At 34.6% G+C, this 19,846-nt stretch overlaps 1 protein-coding gene across 1 annotated transcript in view; it reads right to left on the bottom strand.

Annotated features, from left to right (window-relative positions):
- Positions 1 to 19,846, bottom strand: part of DSCAM (DS cell adhesion molecule) — a 933,525-nt gene that overhangs the window by 716,095 nt on the left and 197,584 nt on the right. The gene's annotated exons all lie outside the window — the stretch shown is intronic.

The following is a 19,846-nucleotide window of genomic DNA, read 5'->3' as shown; positions in this document are numbered from 1 at the left end:
TCTTTCAATTTTATTAATCTCTCCTTTAATTTTCAGGGTTTCTAATTTGGGATTTGATTGGAGATTTTTAATTTGTTACTTTTCATGTTATTTTTAATTGCATGCCCAATTCGTTGAACAGATCTTTTTATATCTTATTGATGTAAGCATTTAGAAATATGTTTTTCTTTAAGTACTGCTTTAACTGCATTTCATGAATTTTGGTATGTTGTTTCATTACTTTTATTCTCTTTAACGAAATTATTAATTGTTTTAATCATTTGTTTTTTGACTTACTCATTCTTTAGGATCAGATTATTTACTTCTGATTAATTTTAATCTATGTCCCCAATCCTTTATTAAATATAATTTTATTGAATTACATCTGAAAAGGATGCATTTAATATTTCTGCTTTTTGTTGTGAGGTTTTTATGCTTTGAAAGATGGTCAGTTTTTAAGAAGATGCCATGTATTTCTGAGAAAAAAATATACTTCTTTCTATTCTCATTTAATTTTTTCCAAATTATCTCATATCTAACTTTTCTAAAATTCTATTCACCTCCTTAACTTCTTTCTTGTTTATTTTATGGTTAGATTTGTCTCTTCTGAAATGGTGAAGTTGAAGTCCTCCATTAGTATAATTTTATGGTCTATATCCTCCTATAACTCATTTAACTTTTCCTTTAAGAATTTCGATGCTATTCCATTTGGTGCATATATGTTTAATGTTGATATGTTTGTGGTACCATTTAGCAAAATGTAGTTTCCCTGCTTATCTCTTTAAATTTGGTGTAATTTTGCTTTTTGCTTTGACTGAACTCATATTGCTACTCCTGGTTTTTGTTTATTTCTTTTTTGTCTGTTTTGTCTTTTTTTTGAATTGGTGTGTATTGGGTATTGAGGGAGGACTAGTACCACTAATATGAGGGCTTGCTGATCCCTTTTCAGGGCCACCCATCTACCTTTCACCAAACTCTCACCTGTGGCTTCAAGAAGCTATAGTAAGCACAGCAGCCATACCCTGGTAAAAACCATGTTGATAGATGGGTTAAACCCAATTGAGGGTAACCAACAAGCCTGAAACCCATTGGTTTCCTTGGTAAGTTAGGGGGATATCTACCCCAAGCATGAGAAGAGGTGGAATGGGTGAATAAGAACAGTTTGTTCCAATATCTATGAAGGTAGCTAAAACAGGTACTGTGGAGCACTTAGAGCTTGGTCAGACATTGAAGATTCCCAGATCATCTACTGCATCCCAGGCCATCACCAGTCTTCCTGACTTTTGTCTTGCCATTGAACTTTGATGATTCTGGAAGACAGAGTAAGGCTGCAACTTTGCCTCACCTAAATCCAGTCCACGTCAAGATATCACCCCATGTTGTCATTGGTTCTCTTCAAAAACAAAAGATGAACAACAAAAACAACACCCCTTAAATTCTCTCTCCTCAATCTATTTTCCAGGCCATTTGTTTTTCCAAAGATATATTTCATATTTTTTCTATTAAAAATTTTTTTTAATTTTCCTGGATTGCATCGTAGTGTCTCATGGAGTCATTAGTTTCCACTTGCCCAATTCTAATTTTTAAGGCATTTTTTTCTTCAATGAGCTTTTGTATCCCTTTTTCCATTTGGCAAATTTGCTTTTTAAGATGTTCTCTTCAGTAGATTTTTGTGCCTCTTTTTTCTATTTGCATCACTCTCATTAGTCTGGAAGAATAAGCAAACAACAAAGAACCTGATGATAACAAGTTACTATGTCACCAGGGAAAATCTAGACACAAGCCCAGAAGATGATAATAATGTCAAAGCAGCTACAAGTAAAGCCTCAAAGAAAAATGTGAATTGGATGCAAGACCAACAAAAAACACCTCGAAGAGTTCAAAAAGGATTTAAAAAATCAAATAAGAGAGCTAGAGGAAAAATTGGAAAAATAAGTGAGAGTAATGAAAGAAAATTAAGAAAAGAGAGCCAACAGCTTGGTAAAAGAAATGTTTAAAATGCTGCAGAAAATAACACTTTAAAAAAACAGAATTGTCCAAATAACAATGGTCACTGCTTTCCTGGCATGTTCTCTGGTCTTTACCCCCCAGGAAGGTACCTTGTTCTTCTATAGCCACAAGCATTAGTACTCCTCCTGGTGCTGGGACTGACCTGGTCCCCTGCTCTCCTGTAACTGCAACTGCTAGTGCTCTCCTCTGTCTTGTAATTGAGAAAAGGGCCCCTACTCCCTGGTGAATGACCTAAGTGCCCTTATACTTGTAAGAAGACCTAAGTGGTAAAACTCAGTTGAGTTTGGGGCCTATCAGATTAGAAACTATTAGAGTCAGAAACTTAAACAAGAAGCCCTTGGATATTGCTGATGTCATCAGAGACAAAGACTGAATAATAAGAAATCTGTTCCACCTACAGAGTAGAAAGCTTTGTGTTATTGCACAACATAGAGATTTTCCCAAAGAGGGAAGGCTTAGCTGTGAATCTGTGGACAAACAGAGGTGAACTTGGAATCACTTGCTTCCTGAAGGAGATGCATGACAAGGTACAGGTCTTCTGTAAGAGAATAACAGGAAACTAAAGCCCAACTTCATAGTGTAGGGAAAAAAAACACAGTCTGCTAATCCCAAAGGAGGATTTATAGCATACCAGCTGGAAAGATCACCTTTCTAGCTCATGCTTTTAATAGTATTTTTAAAAAAAAACAGACCTATGATTTCATTCCTCTACTGATATAGATCATTATATTCTCTGCTACTAAGCTTAAGTTAATTGCCTTGCTCATCATCTTAACTCCAAGACCATTGTATCATGCTGTGTATCACTGTACCATTTTATTATAAATGGACAGCTAACATTTATACTTCAATATATTAAGGATCTGTGATTTAATTGACAGAGATACTCGGTAACACAGGCACCATACATGTAGACTGTATCTAGGATGATGGACATATTAAAGAACATTGCCAAACCCTCTTGGCAATAAGGAATCAGAATGATTTTAATGGAGTAGATTATATTCACAAAATAAATGTAAAGCATAAATTATCATCAAGAAAATTAAGAATTGGAAGGTACTAAGGACAATAGAAAACAAAATCATGAATCTCATCTAAAACACCATCATCACATGGCCATTTAGCATCCCTTTAACTATCTCCAGGGTCAAGGAAGTCACTACCCCTCATTGCATTCTAGTACATTTTGAGAAAAGCTGATCCAAAATTTAGCCTTTTGTAATTTCTACCCATTGATTCTCACTTTGTCCTCTGTAGACATGGAGGCTAAGTCTAATTTCTACTTTAACTAATAGCCCTTAAAAATTGAAAAATAGCCATCTTGTCTACCTTAAATTTTCCCTTTGCTATCTTAATTTCCCAATTCCTTCAAAATATGATATGTTTACTCACAAACCTCTGAATAAACTTAAGTTTATCAATTTATGCAGCTCCCAAAATTCCATGCAGAATTCTAGATGTGGTAGTCTGTTCCACTTAGAGTACAATAGAACTCTTATGTCTTCTGTTGGTTTATTCCTGTTACTAAAGACTAAGATTACATTAGCATTTTGACAACCATAACACAATACAGATTCATGTTGACCTTTTAGCCACTATTTTTTTTATGAATTCTCATGTAGTTAAATTGTCTTCCATACTTTATTGATAGATTTGATTTTCTAAACCTTTTTGGACTGTAGTTACACATATTAACTTTTAGTTCCATTAAAATCTTGTAATTCAAGATAATTTTATATCTCATTTTTGTAATTTAACTATTAGCTTTCTCTTCCATACATAAATATGATAGCAGGCATCTGTCTTGATCAAAGTAACAGATAAAAATTTTTTGATTAAACAGGGTTGAGGAGAGATCCAAGTTATTCTCAATTGAAACTTCCCTGCAGGGAAAAACTGATAAATTTAACATTCCTTTTTCACCTAGTAACAAAAAAAAATCCAAATCTACATACTTAGATTATAATCCTTTTATCTAATAGTAAAAACACAGATGTGAGGGACTTCCAGGTCACATGACCAACACAAAAAAGGAGTACTAGACATTTTCTCTGATCCTAAAAGTTCTCAAAATAATAATTGCACACATGAGGTAAAGTAATTGCAGATGTCAACATTGTTCAAGAAACCAAGAAAATGTAGAAGTTAATAACTTGATTAATAAGAATAACAAATGGTTATTTCCTAATCCCTAACATTCTCACTAAGCAGCCCCTCATCAATCAGTTCTCACACTCTGATGTGGTGGCAAAACCCAGCCTTTAGGCTTGGGCTCTGGTATCCACATAGGCATTCTCTTGCTGCTTCTGCAGTCTCTGCCAACACACTCTGCTCCTTTTCTCACACCATCATTCTGTGGAAACAAGTAACAGAACTCAACTCTTCCTCATACCCCCTGTAGAGGAAGTGGAGGTACTGGAAAATCAGAGGTGTTCTTTGCCAATGGCAACAGGATGAAGTACTATATCATTGTTTGCCAGAGAACTGAAGGACAGAAGGGAATGTGGAAGGGAGCCAATACGTGTATAAGGTTATCCCAGGCCTGAGGGAAAGGAGACTGGCATCTGGCTGGGCACAGTTCTATCAGAGAAGAGAGACAAAGGAATAAGCATTTATATTGCATCTACTATGTGCCAAGCCCTTTTTACAAATATTATCTCATTTGATCCTATAACCCAGTGATATAGATGCCAATATAACCCCATTTTGTAGATGAGAAAACCAAGACAGAGGTTTATTACTTGCTCAGGTCACATGACTAATAAGTGTATGAGATTACATTTGAACTCGGGTCTTCCTGACTCCAGGCCAAATGCTCTATCAACGACAACAACAACTAAATGTACCAATAGCTGTGTCTATCACTTCAAAATTCATGAGGTTCAAGGACACAGCCTCCTCCCCATGTGAGAGGCAGAAAAGGTAAAAAAAAAAGTGAAGGAGAGCAAATTCTATGAGGTGATAACATAGAAATTGTTTAGAAGAGGAAATTTAAAATCAATACTTTCAGAAGCTTTAATTCCATAGGGAACAGTGAAACTGAAAGAATAATAAAGTCCATGAATAAAAGAACAGACGTTTAGAAAAGACAAAAAGGGAAATAAATTAATGAAGAAAACAAGAGAAGGAAACTATTTTTTAGAAAAATTCTGGAAAATAAAAAAAAAAACCCAACCAAGTTTTGAAGAGGAGAACAGGAAGGAAAACTTTGTTTTAGTTTGATTATTTGGAGAAGGGAAAAAGAGAATTGTGTAATTGGATATAAAGAGAGAAATAAAAGGAATTAATCAGTTAAGTGAAATACAATATTAGGGACAGAGGCAATAAAAAACATGAGGAGGTGTAGAGTTGAGGTTGAGGAGAAAAGATCTTGTGGAAATAGTTACCTTTAAGTAGATTAAACAAAAATAACTGAAGAGAGAAAGTATTATATTCAAGAATAAGGGAAAAAGTGATTTAGACAAAAAAAACAAAATAAAGAGAAATATAAATATGAATAATTTTAAATGTGAATCAATTAAATGATCTCTTAAAATTAGTGATAGATTGGAAAAGAAAACAAATCCCACAATCTGTTGCTTACAAGAAACATATCTAAAAACTAAAGAAATATGCTGAATAAAAATTAATATCTGCAACAAAATTATTATAGAGGTGAATTTTTAAAAAGCAGGACTTGAAAGCATTCTATCAGATAAGAAAAAGACAAAATTCACAATAATTAGAGATTAAAAAATGAAACTGCATGATGCTGCAAAGAAAGCAAATGAGTAAGATGAAGGCACAAGAAAATGAGAGAAAATCAATTATTGGAATCTGTTATGCTAATAACATTGAGAACACACACACACACACACACACACAATATAGAATTAGTTTCAAAAATGTAAAATATACAAACTAATAGAGGAACAAATACAGATCCTAAACAGTTCAAAGTCAAAAAATGAATTAGAGAAAGCTGTAAAGGAATTTCAAAGGGTAAGAGGAGCTCTAGGTCTTGACAAATTTTATAAAATTTTTAAGGAGCAATTAGTAACAATGACACACAAGTCAACCTCAAAAAATTGAGAAGGAAAACATTCTATCTTTTCTTTGAGATAAAGATAGTCTGAATAACTAAACCAGGGAAGGATAAAACAAACAATGCAAACTATATGTTAAAATCATTAATATATATTTTAAAGAAATCCTGTCAAGCAGACAATAGCAATTCATCTGAGAAATCATACATCATGACCAAGTTAGATTTATACAGGTGATGCAAGAGTGGTTTAACATTAGGAAAATAATCTATGCTACTGATAGTGTTAAAAACTAAAACATCCAAAAGCACATGATTATCTTAATCAACGCAGAAAAAAAAGCCTTTGTTAAAGACCAACATTAATTTATGCTAAATATCTCTGCAAAGTGTAGGTATAGATAGATCTTTTTAAAAATGCCATATAAGGCTTAGATTCTTAAAATCTAGCCATGGCCTTCTGATTATTATAATCTAGCCAATAGCTCACTAACGTTCAGACTCCTTAAGAGTCTGCCCAATATGACTGATGTTTTAATAAACCTTGTCTTTGGCTGAAAGAAGGCTCAGGTTGAATTCTTTCAGACAGAACCTGCATGTCTTGATCTCAGGATCCCAGCACCCCTAAACCTTGAGACCTCATCATACTGTTCCCTGAAGGTGAAACTGCCCACCCTCAAGTTCTTCTGTAGCCAAGACTGGAAGATATTCAAAACTCCCCCACCCTTCTTGCTCTGCAGTTGGGGACGCTCTCTAAGCACCATGGCTTGGAGGTGCTTTTCCAGGAGACAGTTATGAGGCTGTCTTTCCCTCAGCCTGATGCTCTCAGACTCTCGGACCATGGGGTTGATTTGATGCCAAGGACCTGGGTACTCTTTCTGCTGCACAGAAGACAAATATAGACACCCTATTGCTAAGTGTATACCCAATTCTGTCAGTTCTCTCAGTGCTAGAGAATTAGGGAAAACTGCAGTTGCTTTTTGGCTCCCTGAGGCTTACTTACTCCCTTCCCTCTCCACCCCTGAATTCTCCTTCATGGAAGTTACCGGGAAAGTTGGAACAACTAAAAATATCTTGGCAGATCCTGGAGGTTTTGAAATTGATCATTAAGTAGTTTGGAACTCCTTACAACCCTGGTCACTCTTTTCTCCCACTCCCTTCTCTTAAGTCAAGAGAGTATCTGTTAACTTTCCCACAAGGCCAAATCTCTGGCATTTGCTTGAGGCTATAATCTCATCAACTGGCCTTTTGTTATTTCCTCCCAATTCTGTTGCCCTTGATCTTTCCCTATTGCCCCAGGCCATTTCCCACCCTTAATCCTAGCTAGGCTCCATTCTCCCTTGGCCACCTTCCAGGTCCCAGGAGGTCTGTTCACCCCAGTTTACTGGCCACTCCCATACAGATCTTCCTTAGACCCCACCTCCTGTCACCCCAAACTACTTGGCCACTCCTCTAGCTCCCACAGTCTTTCTGTATATAAATTCCATCTTGTCTCCATTAAGGTGCTTAGATTCTTATAATCTAGCCATGGGCTCTGATTCTTATCGTCTATCCACTGCTCAGATTTTTAAGATCTAGCTAATAGCTCACAGATGCTCAGATTCCTTAAGAGTTGGGGCTAATATGGCGGATCTTTAATAAACCTTGTTTTTGGATGAAAAATTTTAAAAAACATACAAAATATCTATCTAAAACCAAAAATAAGTATCATATTCAAAAGAGATACACTGGATACCTTCTTAATAAATAAGTAAAGAATACCTTTTTTACCCACTATTACTTGATTATGTTCCAGAAATGCTATTAAAGTCAATAAGAAAGAAAAAGAAATAAAACGGGTAAAGATAGATTTAAAAAGAGATACATTGTCACTATTTGCAGATGACATGATACTTAAAAACTCCTAAGGAATCACCATAGATGCTTACTGAAACAAGATCTTCAACAAAATGTCAGGCAACAAAATAAACCAACAAAAATCAAGAGCTTTTTAATATAACAAAACCAAAGAAGTAGCAATAGAAAGTAAAATTCCTTTTAAAAAAACCCTACAAAATGCATAAAGTATTTGGAAATCAATCTTCTAAAACACATGAAATACTTGTGCAAATACAATTATAAATTATTCTTTAAAGAAATAAAGAGTAACTTAAATGGCTGGAGAAATATTGAATGTTCACTTCTGCACTGTGCCAGTATAGCAGAAATGCCAATACTGAGAGTTAATTTATAGTTTTAATACTATATTAAAACATGAAGCATATTATTTATAGAATTTTATTTAGACAATTCATTTGGAGAAAAATACATCAAAATTTAATTAAAACAATGAAAAATGATGTGGAAATAAAGGGGAATGGCACTTTAAAACCTCAATCACAGTCATTTGGTATTGATTGAAAAATAGAACAGATCAATGCAACAGTCTAGACAGTGGTGAATCAGAAACAATGGAAGTCAATAATGCAATGTTTAGCAAACTGGAAAACATAAATTACTTACAGAAGAACTAACTCTTTATAAAAAAAAAACTACTGGGAAAACTAAAAAGCAGTGCAGCAGAAATCGGGCCTAAACTAATGTCAAACAATATCAACATCAAAAAATTAAAAATGGATACATGATCTTAATATTAAAAAATCATATCATAAAAAAATTAGAATGGAAGCAGATCATATATCTTTCATATCTATATGTAAGTGATGTATTCTAAACCAAACAAGGGAAAACAACAATTAGGAAAAATAAAATAGGTAACTTTGATTACATGAAATTGAAAAGTTGTTACCTAAAGAAAATTAATACATCTAGGATTAGAAAGGGAGGTTGTCAAATAAAGGGAAAAATCTTTTTTTCAAATCAAACTTCCAAGATGTGAGTTTATTTTCTAAGGTATACAGAAAACTAATATATAAATGTGTATATAATTATATATATATGATATTGTATACATATGTGTATGTGTGAAATTATATACATTTTATCATATGCATTATATATTATTTCCCCAAGAACTGTGATGAAGAGTTATGGAAAAATAGTTTGCAAAAGAATTGTGTGCTATTAACAAACATAGGAAAGAATTCTTTAAATCCCTAGTAATAACTGAATGTACAATAAAAGAAGTCTATGGTTTTACTTTATACTCACCAAATTGCCAAAGTTGATAAAAGGTGGAAATTATGCTTTCTTTTGATGAATCATACTTTACAAAATAGCTATGAAGAAGAGATTTACCTGACACTTGATCTCTTTTAGAACTGATGTATACCTTTTATCTATGGCTATGAAAGGAACTTTATGAGTGTGTACTACCAGAGAAGCAGGACTTGCTGGTAGACTCTGTGAAGAACTTTTGCCTTCCAAAGTGCACTGCTGTAGAAATGCTCAGCAAAAATTTCATTTATTTTGGACAAATTCTTTCTCCTTGCCCCCATGATAATTCATTTTTGAAACTACTACCATCACCCTCATATTTTAATTCAACTGTAAAGATAGAAACTGGTTTTCAAGTATTATTATTATATCTATGCCAAATAGATCTATGTCAAATAATCATCTTTGTATCCCTCCCTAGTACAGAGCACAGAGTTTTACACTGGCTACTTGCCCAGGGAGATAGCACCTTTGGAAGTTTTTTAATTTTACTTAATTGAATTCAATATTCTAACCTCATCAAGACAACGCCTAATGAGGATCAGGTAAAGGAACTGCAGATGACTGGTTTAGAAAAAATAGGCCGTGGGAGTTGAGGAAGCATGGTGGTTTTATTTTAACATTTAAAAGGCTAATATGTGGGAAAGGAATTAGACTTCTTATCCTTGGCCCCAGAGAGTAAAATTAGAAGCAACTTTCAGAAGGACAAATATTTTAGAATCATAGAATCTTGGATTTTGAAGAGACTTCAGAGGACAACAAGCTTAACCCCCTACAAGTCCAAGAATCTCTTCTACAACATATCCCCAACAAAGTGGTCATCAAGTTGTCTCTAGAAGACCTGAAGTGAAAAGAAAATCATTACTTTCCAAGAAAGGCCTTTCTGAATATATCTAATTGCTAGGAACATTCTTCTCTGCAAACTCCACTCATTGCAGTTCTAATCTCTTTTGACAAGTAGCTCATCCTTCTTCAAGATGCCAGCCTTTCAAATACTTGAATATGCCAATAAAACTACCAGATATATTTCATATTAAGCCACACACCTCCACCTAGTATTTGACAAGATGTTTGTTGACCACAAGTGTACTTGTGGGTAAGACTTTACATTTATTCCAATTAAATTTCTTCTTGCTACTGTAGGCACAATAAGTATTTAAGTATCTAATATGTTCTATGCACTGTCCTAGATACTGGGAATACAAAAACAAAAGTTATTCAGTCTCTGCCCTTAAGGAGCTAACATTTTGCTAGGATGATACAACATACTCATAGAACAATGATTGTAAGAACACTGCTAGCTGGGGGAATCAATAAAGGTGTCTTAAATGAGGGAGATTTTTGGTTGAACCTTGGGAAAGACCTAGGGATTTTAAGAGGTGTAGTTAAGGAGAGAGTACAGGCCAGAAGTGGGATTAGTATTGTATAGTGGTGGGGAACTTGCGGCCTCGAGGCCACATGTGACCCTCTCAGTTCTCAAGTGCAGGTCTTTGACTGAATTGAAACTTTACAGAATATGTTTTCCCCCCACATATCTGTGAAATTTGGATTCAGATAAAGGGCCACACTTGAGGACTGAGAGGGTCACATGCGGTCTCGAGGCCACAGGCTCTCCACTCCTAGTCTTGTATAAAGAAAGCACAAAAATGGAAGATGGAATAGGGGGAGTCAAGCAGGCCAGTTTGGCTACAGCAGTTGTTCTCAAAGTGTAGTCTGGATTATCCTGGGTGTCTCTAAGACCCTTTCAGGAGACCATGAGGTAAAAAAAAAATGTTTTGATAATAATATTAAGAATGCATGAATAACTAGCATGATAAATATCAATAGATCTAACTCACAAAAACAAAAGTTCTTTAGAGGCCCTCAATATTTTTAAAGAGGTCCTGAGACTAAAATATTTGGAATAGCTGGGCTAGACTACATAATGAAAGTAATGTGTAATGATAACATAGGCTGGAGACAGACTGTCACTAATTTTACATAACTAATTAAGAGTTTATTTTTTACCCTAAAAGAAATAAGAAGCCATAGAAGCTTCTCAAACGATATCCTGAAAAGATCTTTTTGAATCTTGGCTCTATCATTCATCATGTTAGCTGTTCCTTACAACTTTAAATCATCTGCTAATATATGTCAATTGTGCCTTCATCTAAGTCACTGATAAAAATATTCAACTTCAAAAGGCAAAGGGTAAATTACTGGGAAACTTCAGTGCAGGTTTCCTTCCAAATGACAATTAATGGCTATTTTTTGAAGTCTGACCATTTATCCACTTTTGAATCCACTTAATTGATTTTTCATTTTTATGATTATTTTGTGATTCTGTTTCTTTAATACACATTTGTTTTAATAAGCCAAGATTTACCTTTTCACCAGTACACCCCAACTCCCCTCCCAAATGGAAAACAAGAAAAACAAAATCTATGTAGATGATAAAAATACATTTTGACATTGGCCATGTGCAGAAATATATTTGTCTAATTGAGCATTCTGAATTTGTAACTTCTCTATCAGTAGCTAGGTAGAATATTTCAGCTTTAGACTTCTGGAATTTAGGTTGGCCATCATATTGATAAGAGTTCAATACAGTAATATTCTGTCATATTTATGTAGCATAAATTCATCTTCTATCCCCCAATTTATGGGTACCCTCTAAGATTTCTATTCTTTTCTACCTCAAAAAGAACTATAAATATTTGTATATATCCTTAAGGTCAGTTTTGTTTGGGACTAATCCCTCTCTTAAGATACCTTCCCTTTAAGTCCTCCTCTGCACTTCTCCCCTCTCCCTCCTATTTCCCTGTTAAGTGAAGTGTATTTCTATACACAACTTTGTATGTGTATTTTTCCTTCTTTTGATCAGTTCAGGCAAGAGTAAGGTTCAAGTTCATCTGTTCTCTCTCAGACCCTCCTCCTTGTTTGTATAACTTTCTACATGTGCACTCTGATTATATGAGATGAACTCTTCTCAGTTTCCCTTCCTTTTCTCCCTTCCCAAAGTGTATTCATCTTATTTATTTCCATTTTTTATTAATATCAAGAAATAAAAGAATTACTCCTAAGCCTTGTCTAATTGGAATCCCTTTATGTACCCTTATAATGGCAGACTTTAGAGAAGACAAATCACTTCCCCATATTTGAAAGAAAGCTGTTTATTGTTACTTAATCCTTTATCATGTTCATTCCTGTTTACCTTTTTTATGTTTCTCTTCACTCCTGTGTTTGAACTGCCAAGTTTTTTTGCAACTCTGCTTTTTTGATCAGGAATTCTTGGAAGTCCTTGATTTCTTTAAACATCTATTTTTCCCCTGCAGCATTCTATTCAGTATTAGTGGGTAAGTTATTTTTGGCTCTCAGCCCACAATCACTGCCTTCTGGAATATCATAACCCAAGTTCTCTGATCTTTTAGATTATTAGCTGCTAAGACTTACGTAATTACGATTCCTTGGTACTCACATTCTTTCCTTCTGGATGTTTACAGTATTTTCTCTTTGACCTGTAATCTCTGAATTTGGGTTATGATGTTTCCAGGAGTTTTCATTTTGAGTTTCTTTTAGGCATTTTTCTTTTAACATTTCTTGAAACATGTCTAAGCTTTTTATGTTTTTAATAGCATTGAGGTAGTATAATGATTCTTAATTTTTTTCTCTTCTCAATCTATTTTCCAGATCAGTTTCTTTTGCTGAGATACCTTACATTTTCTTGTAATTTTTTTTCAGCCTCTTTGCTTTAATATTTCTTATTGTCTCATAAGGTGATTGGTTTCTATTTGGTCCATTCTAATTTTCAGAGACTTTGTTATACAGGCAAGGTTTGTACCTCTTGTACCACACTGTTAATTCCCTTTCCAACCCTTTCTTCCATAGCTATCATTTCTTTTCCAATATTTTTCTCAAGAAATAAACTTAAGCACTATATAAATTCTAGAGATAATAATCTAAACTTAGTACCTCCCACAATGACTGAAATGATCTGAAGACAGTAGTTACTTCACAAATATTTATTGAATTGAACTGGTTAATGAATGACTCATCAGATTTATATATCAAATTGTAGGAAGCTAAAATTGACCTATTGTGAACATTTTAGTCTGACTTCTATTTTTATCAAGGGAGAAGACAACTCTTATTTTAAATGACAGTTGTTCAAAAGGTGGCAATACTTAGGGACAATTTCCTTTTTTCTAAAAAATGATCTTTGAATCTATGCAAAGAAACCCTGTAGTTCTGTGTCATAAAGTATGGGAAAAACAATTTAAATATAAAAACATTTGATCCAATGTATCTTTACTAATAGCAACATTTTGAATACTCCACATAAAGTAATTTTCTTTTGGAGACTCTATTCCTTTGCTCACATTGTTCACTAAGCCTAATTGTTCCACTCTACCTCTTCTTTTTAATTTCAATTTTTAAAAGACATACTTTCTATATACATTGTTGTAGTCATCATGCATGTTGTTTTCTTGGTTCTATTATCACACTTTGTATTGGTTCATACAAGTCTTCATCTGCTTTTCTAAGTACTTCATAATCATAATTTTTTGTGGTAAAGTAAATTGCTATTTCATCCATTTATTACAATTGTAGTTATTACCCAAATAATGAACATTTACTTTGTTTCAAGATTTATGCCACCAAGGGGGTGGAGCCAAAATGGCAGTGTAAAAGCAGTGACTTGATTGAGCTCACCCCCAAACCCCGCCAAATCCCTGTAAAAAAAATGGCTCTAAACTAATTCTAGAGCAGCAGAACCAACAAAAAGACAGGGTAAAACAAATTCCCAGCCCAAGACAACCTAGATGGTTGATTAGAAAGGTCTATCACATTGGGCTGGGAGAGAAATGCAGTTCAGCATAGGCCCTCAGGCAAAAGAAGCTTCAGTGAACCTAGAACAGGCCTCAAGGGACTGAATCACAGGCAGGTGTGGTGATTTCCAGACTTCTCAACCCACAAACACCAAAGACAACTTAGTAGGTCAGAAGGAAGTCTACAACTGTGGTGAGAGAGAAGCTAGGCCCCAGCCCCAGTCTCTGCACAGCCCCAGGGTGGCAACTGTTTCCAGAACTCTTGGCCCATAGACAGAGGGGAGATCAAGAGACTGATCAGAGGGAGATTGCAGGGATGTCTTTGCTGACAACGAGGCAGGTTTCTCTTGATTTGTCTGTGCTTGGATCTGGGTCACAGCTCTGGGTGGTGATCCTGAGGCAAAGAGGAGTGCTGGCATGGTGGAGCTTGTGGTGGAAGTGGAGACAGAATCCTCCTCACAGTTCCAAGACAGAAATCAGCACTTGTGGTCACTCATAGACCAGACCACAGCCCAGGAAAGGAGTAAACACCTCACCCTTGATCATACCACCTTGCAAGAACTGAAAATTTACAGGTCCTTAGAAGTACCTCTGAAAACAGCTGCACAAAACCCCTCAAACTTGGGACAGTACATTCTCCACACTGGAAGCAGATTCTTACCTTAACAAAGAGTTTAAAACTCAATTAATTGGCTGGGGAAATGAGCAAACAATGCAAAAAATCAGGCCATAGAACCTTACTTTGGTGACAAAGAAGATCAAAACATACAACCAGAAGAAGACAACAACGTCAAAGCTCTTACATCCAAAGCTTCTAAGAAAAATATGAATCAGTCCCAGGCCATGGAAGAGCTCAAAAAGGATTTTGAGAAGCAAATAAGAGAAGTGGAGGAAAAACTGGGAAGAGAAATGAGAGTGATGCAAGAAAATCATGAAAAACAAGTCAACAGCTTGCTAAAGGTGACCCAAAAAAATACTGACGAAAATAAGACCTTAAAAAATAGCTTAACCCAAATGGCAAAAGAGGTCCAAAAAGCCAATAAGGAGGAGAATGCCTTAAAAAGCAGAATTGGCCAAATGGAAAAGGAAGTCCAAAAGTTCACTGAAGAAAGTACTTCCTTAAAAATTAGAATGGAGCAAATTGAAGCTAATGACTTTATGAGAAATTAAGAAATTGTAAAACAAAACCAAAAGAATGAAAAAAAAAAAAAGAAGACAATGTGAACTATCTCATTAGAAAAACAACTGACCTGGAAAATAGATCCAGGAGAGATCATTTAAAAATTATTGGACAAGCTGAAAGTCATAATCGAAAGAGAGCCTAGACATCATCTTTCAAGAAATTATCAAGAAAAACTCCCCTGATGTTTTAGGACTAGAGGGGAAAATAGAAATTAAAAGAATCCACTGATCACCTCCTAAAGGAGATTCCCAAAGGAAAACTCCTAGCACTATTGTAGCCAAATTCCAGAGTTCTCAGGTCAAGGAGAAAATATTGCAAGCAGCCAGAAAGAAACAATTCAAGTATTGTGGAAACACAATCAGGATAACACAGGATATAGCAGCTTCTACATTTAGGAATTAGAGGGCTTGGAACATGATATTCTAAAGGACCAAGGAGATAGGATTGCAACCAAGAATCACCTACCCAGCAAAACTGAGTATAATCCTTCTGGAGAAAAAATGGACATCCAGTGAAATAGAGTACTTTCAAGCATTCTTGATGAAAAGAGCAGAGCTGAGTAGAAAATTTGACTTTTAAATACAAGACTTGAGAAGCATGAAAAGTTAAACAGGAAAGAGAAATCAGAAGAGGTTGAACCGTTTACATTCCTACATGGAAAGATGATATTTGTAACTCATGAGACCTTTGTCAGTATTAGGGAATTTGGAGAGGAATATCTATATCTATCTATATCTATATCTATATCTATATCTATATCTATATCTATATCTATATCTATATCTATATCTATATCTATATCTATATCATCGATATAGATATAGATATAGATATGTCAATAGGTAGATAGATAGATAGATAGATAGATAGATAGATAGATAGATAGATAGATAGATAGATGGGACTGGTTAAGTTGAAGATGAAGGGGTCATATCTAAAAAACATAATTAAGGGGTGAGAGAATATTATACTGGGAGGAGAAAGGGAGAAGTAGAATAGGGTAAATTATCTCATGTAAAACAGGCAAGAAAAAGCTTTTACACTGGAGGGGAAGTGGGGGAAGGTGACAGGGAATGAGTGAATCTTATTCTCATAGAATTTGTATTAAGGAGGAAATAGCGTACACACTAAATTAGGCATAGAAATCTATCTTGCCTTATAGGAAAATAGGGGGTAAGGGGATAAGGGGGAGGGACAATAGAAGGGATGGAAAATTGGGGGAGGGGGTAATCACAAGCAAACACTTCTGAAGAGGGACAGCGTCAAAAGAGAATAGAATAAATGGGAGGATGAAATATAGTTAGTTTTTCACAACATGACTACTATGGTGTTATTTCACCTGACTACACATGTATAACCTTTATTGAGTTGCTTGCTTTCTCAGTGAGAATGGGTAGGGAGGGAAGAAAGGAGAGAATTTGGAACCCAAATTTTAAAAACAGATTTTAAAAATTGTTTTTACATGCAACTGTGGAATAAGATAATTCAGGCAATAGGGTATAGAAATGTATCCTGCCCTACAGGAAAATAGAATGGTAAGGGGATAACAGAAGGGAGGGTGATAGAAGGGAGGGCACATTAGGGGAAGGGTTGTTCAGAATGTACACCATCTTGGGGGGGCAGAGGTAAGAAGGGGAGAAAATTTGGAACTCAAAATCTTGTGGAAGTGAATGTTGAAAACTAAAAATAAATAAATTAATAAGAAAAAAATTTAAAAAGATATACTTGAAACTATTTCCTCAAAATAAAAACTATCATCAGCTCAGGAAAAATGGAGTCTTTCATATGTCTCAAACAGTGGGAAAATGTATGCCACACGGAAAGACGCTTATCCAACAGTATTGTCTGACCCTTTTTGGTTTCTGGTGTTCTTAATGGTAGTTTGGGTGATGGTTCCTTTATTTGAGGGACAGAAATAAAGCAATAGAAGAGAAGTTAGTTTTGGGAAGAGTTGTCTCAAACTTTAAAATCTGAAAATGAAGGTGATATATGCATGTGTATCTGTGTATTAGGTATGACATATATGTATGTATATGTACACACATGCATAACACATACGTATATGTATATATTGATATATTCGTATATGCATATGTAAAACATAAACCCATATATGCACATATTTCTATATATACATAAATATGTATACATATGTAATGTTACTTATGTTTCTATTACTTCACTCTAATTTGTATTACTTAATCATATTACTGCACTCTAATATTTATAGTACTTCTCTGTCAAGAATATGTTTCATCAATAATCCTCTGGAGTTATGATTTATCATTACACTGTTCAGAGTTCCTAAGACTTTCAAAATTGAATATCTTTACAATATTGTTGTCACTGTATAAATCTTTCTCATGCTTTTGTTCACTTCAATCTGTATCAGTTTATAAACATTTCCCCAGGTTTCTTTGAAACCATCCTTTCATTGTTTCTTACAATATATTAATATTCTATCACATTTAATAACTTGTTCAGCCATTCCCTAAATGATAGGCACTTTCTTAGGTCGCATCCTTTGTCACTTAAAAAGAGCCTATAAATATTTTTGTAAATTCTTTTTAGAGTTTGTTTTACTTAAGACTAATCCTATGTATTTCTGTATCCAGCTATGCATTTATGGATATTTTTCCTTCCTTTGACTTATGAGAGAGGTTCAAATACCCCATCAAGTATCTCCATCTCTTTCTCCTTGTTTTTATAGACTACTACTTGTGCACCACAATTATGTGAGAAAACTTTCCCTAACTTTCCTTTCTTGTCCCCTTTAGAAAGTACTCTTCTTCCTCTACATTTCTATCCTTCTTTTAAGTCAAGACATCATTAAACTCCCACTTTTTTTGTCTAATTTGGCTCTTTCTCTGACCCTAGGGTTCAGAAAGGAGAAGCATATCATATCCTTATAGTTCAATGTAAATAGTTTATCTTTGTTTAGTACCTATCTTTTTTATTCATATTTACCTTTGTATATTTTTTATATTTTTCTTAGCTCCTATGTTTGAAATTCAAAGTGTCTATTCAGCTTTGATATTTTCATCAGGAATACTTGGAATCCCACAATTTGATTAAACTTCCATTTTTCACTGGTAGGATTGATTATACTCAGTTTTATTGAGTACAATATTCTTGGCTGTAGGCCTATATCCTTTGATTTTTGGAGTGTTTTATTTTAAGTTCTCCTCTTCTTTATATATGTGGCTACTAAATCATGTGATTTTTTTTTGTAGCTCCTACTTGATTTTTCCCTTTCTGATTATTTATAGTATTTTTTAATTTGAGCTGGAAGCTCTGGATTTTGGCTATGATGTTCCTAGGTATTTTCATTTTGGATTTTCTTTCAGGAGGACACGTATGGATTCTAGGCAAGTTTTATTTTAAAATTTGTTGAAAGGTGACATCTGAATGCACATTCTCTCTCTCTCTCTCTCTATATATATATATATATATATATATATATATATATATATACAGATATCCCAATGATTCTAAATTTTTTCTCCTTGATTTGTTTTCCTGGTCAATTGTTTTTGCTAAGAGACACCTTATATTTCCCTTCATTTTTCAGCTTTTTGATTTTACTCCTTCTTATTGCTTCAGGAGTCATTGACTTCTATTTGATCCATTTTAATTTTTGGTGTTTTTTTTCCTGTTCAAGATTTTGTACCTTTTATGCCAAGCTGTTAATTCCCTTTCAAGGGTTGCACTGAAATTTTAACATGGAGGACCAGAAAGTGATGATGCCTTCAACAATAATGAGGAAGCCCAGAAGAGGTATGATTTTGGAGGGAAAAATAATAGTCCTACTTTGAAGATGTTGAGTTTGAGATGCCTATGGGAAATCAATTTGAAACATAAAATAATCAATTTATCATTAAGAAATGGACTCACAAGAGAGACCCAGACTAGACAGATAAATCTGGAAATCATTTGCATAGAAATAATTGAATCTATAGGAACTAATGTGGTTATCAAAGTTAGGTGCAGAGAGAAAAAAGGGCCCATGACATGAAGGAAGGAATATTTAAACAGAAAGAAGGAGAATCAAGAATGTAATGTCATGAAATTCCAAATTAAAAATAATCAAGAGGAGAGGGTGATCAACAGTGCCAAATCCTAAAGAGAAGTCAAGAAGGAAAAAAAGATTTGAAAGAGGACATTATACATGGCAATTAAGATATCATTAGCAGGTTGGCCAAAGCCAAGGTAGAGGAGCAAGAAGAAGTACAAGTTACCTTTCCCACAAAAACAACTAAATAATTTTAAAAGCCTCTTCTAAACAGATCTAGAAAATGTGACAAATTGAATCTTGACCACCAAATCTAAGAAAAAAATCACAAATTACAGGGAGTCATTTGTCTACTCCAGGTGGGCATGGGGAGATAGATAGAGACATCTATGGAAAATGGGGACATGTTCTGTACAGTAGCATATTTTCAAAAAGCATTCTAGCACTCAGGGACTATTCCCAAGAGCATGAAGAGGTCCCTGATGTATATCAGTTCCTGAACTCAAATGGGATATAAGAACAGTTGCCAAGTGGCAGTTTTGTCATTCACACCATGGTCTATACCATAGTTCCATGGCAGAGTACGGAAGGGACCTGAGTGATGAGGAATAGGCCAAGCAAAGAGGAAGTTAAAAAGAAGTAGGAGCAGTGCAGCTTGGAGAATAGGACCT

This window comes from Phascolarctos cinereus, unplaced genomic scaffold (assembly GCF_003287225.1).
Source record: "Phascolarctos cinereus isolate Bilbo 61053 unplaced genomic scaffold, phaCin_HiC Scaffold_726;HRSCAF=1367, whole genome shotgun sequence".
In the NCBI taxonomy this organism is placed as follows: domain Eukaryota; kingdom Metazoa; phylum Chordata; class Mammalia; order Diprotodontia; family Phascolarctidae; genus Phascolarctos; species Phascolarctos cinereus.
The sequence above is the reverse complement of the archived record's forward strand: the minus strand, read 5'-3'. Positions and strand labels throughout refer to the sequence as shown.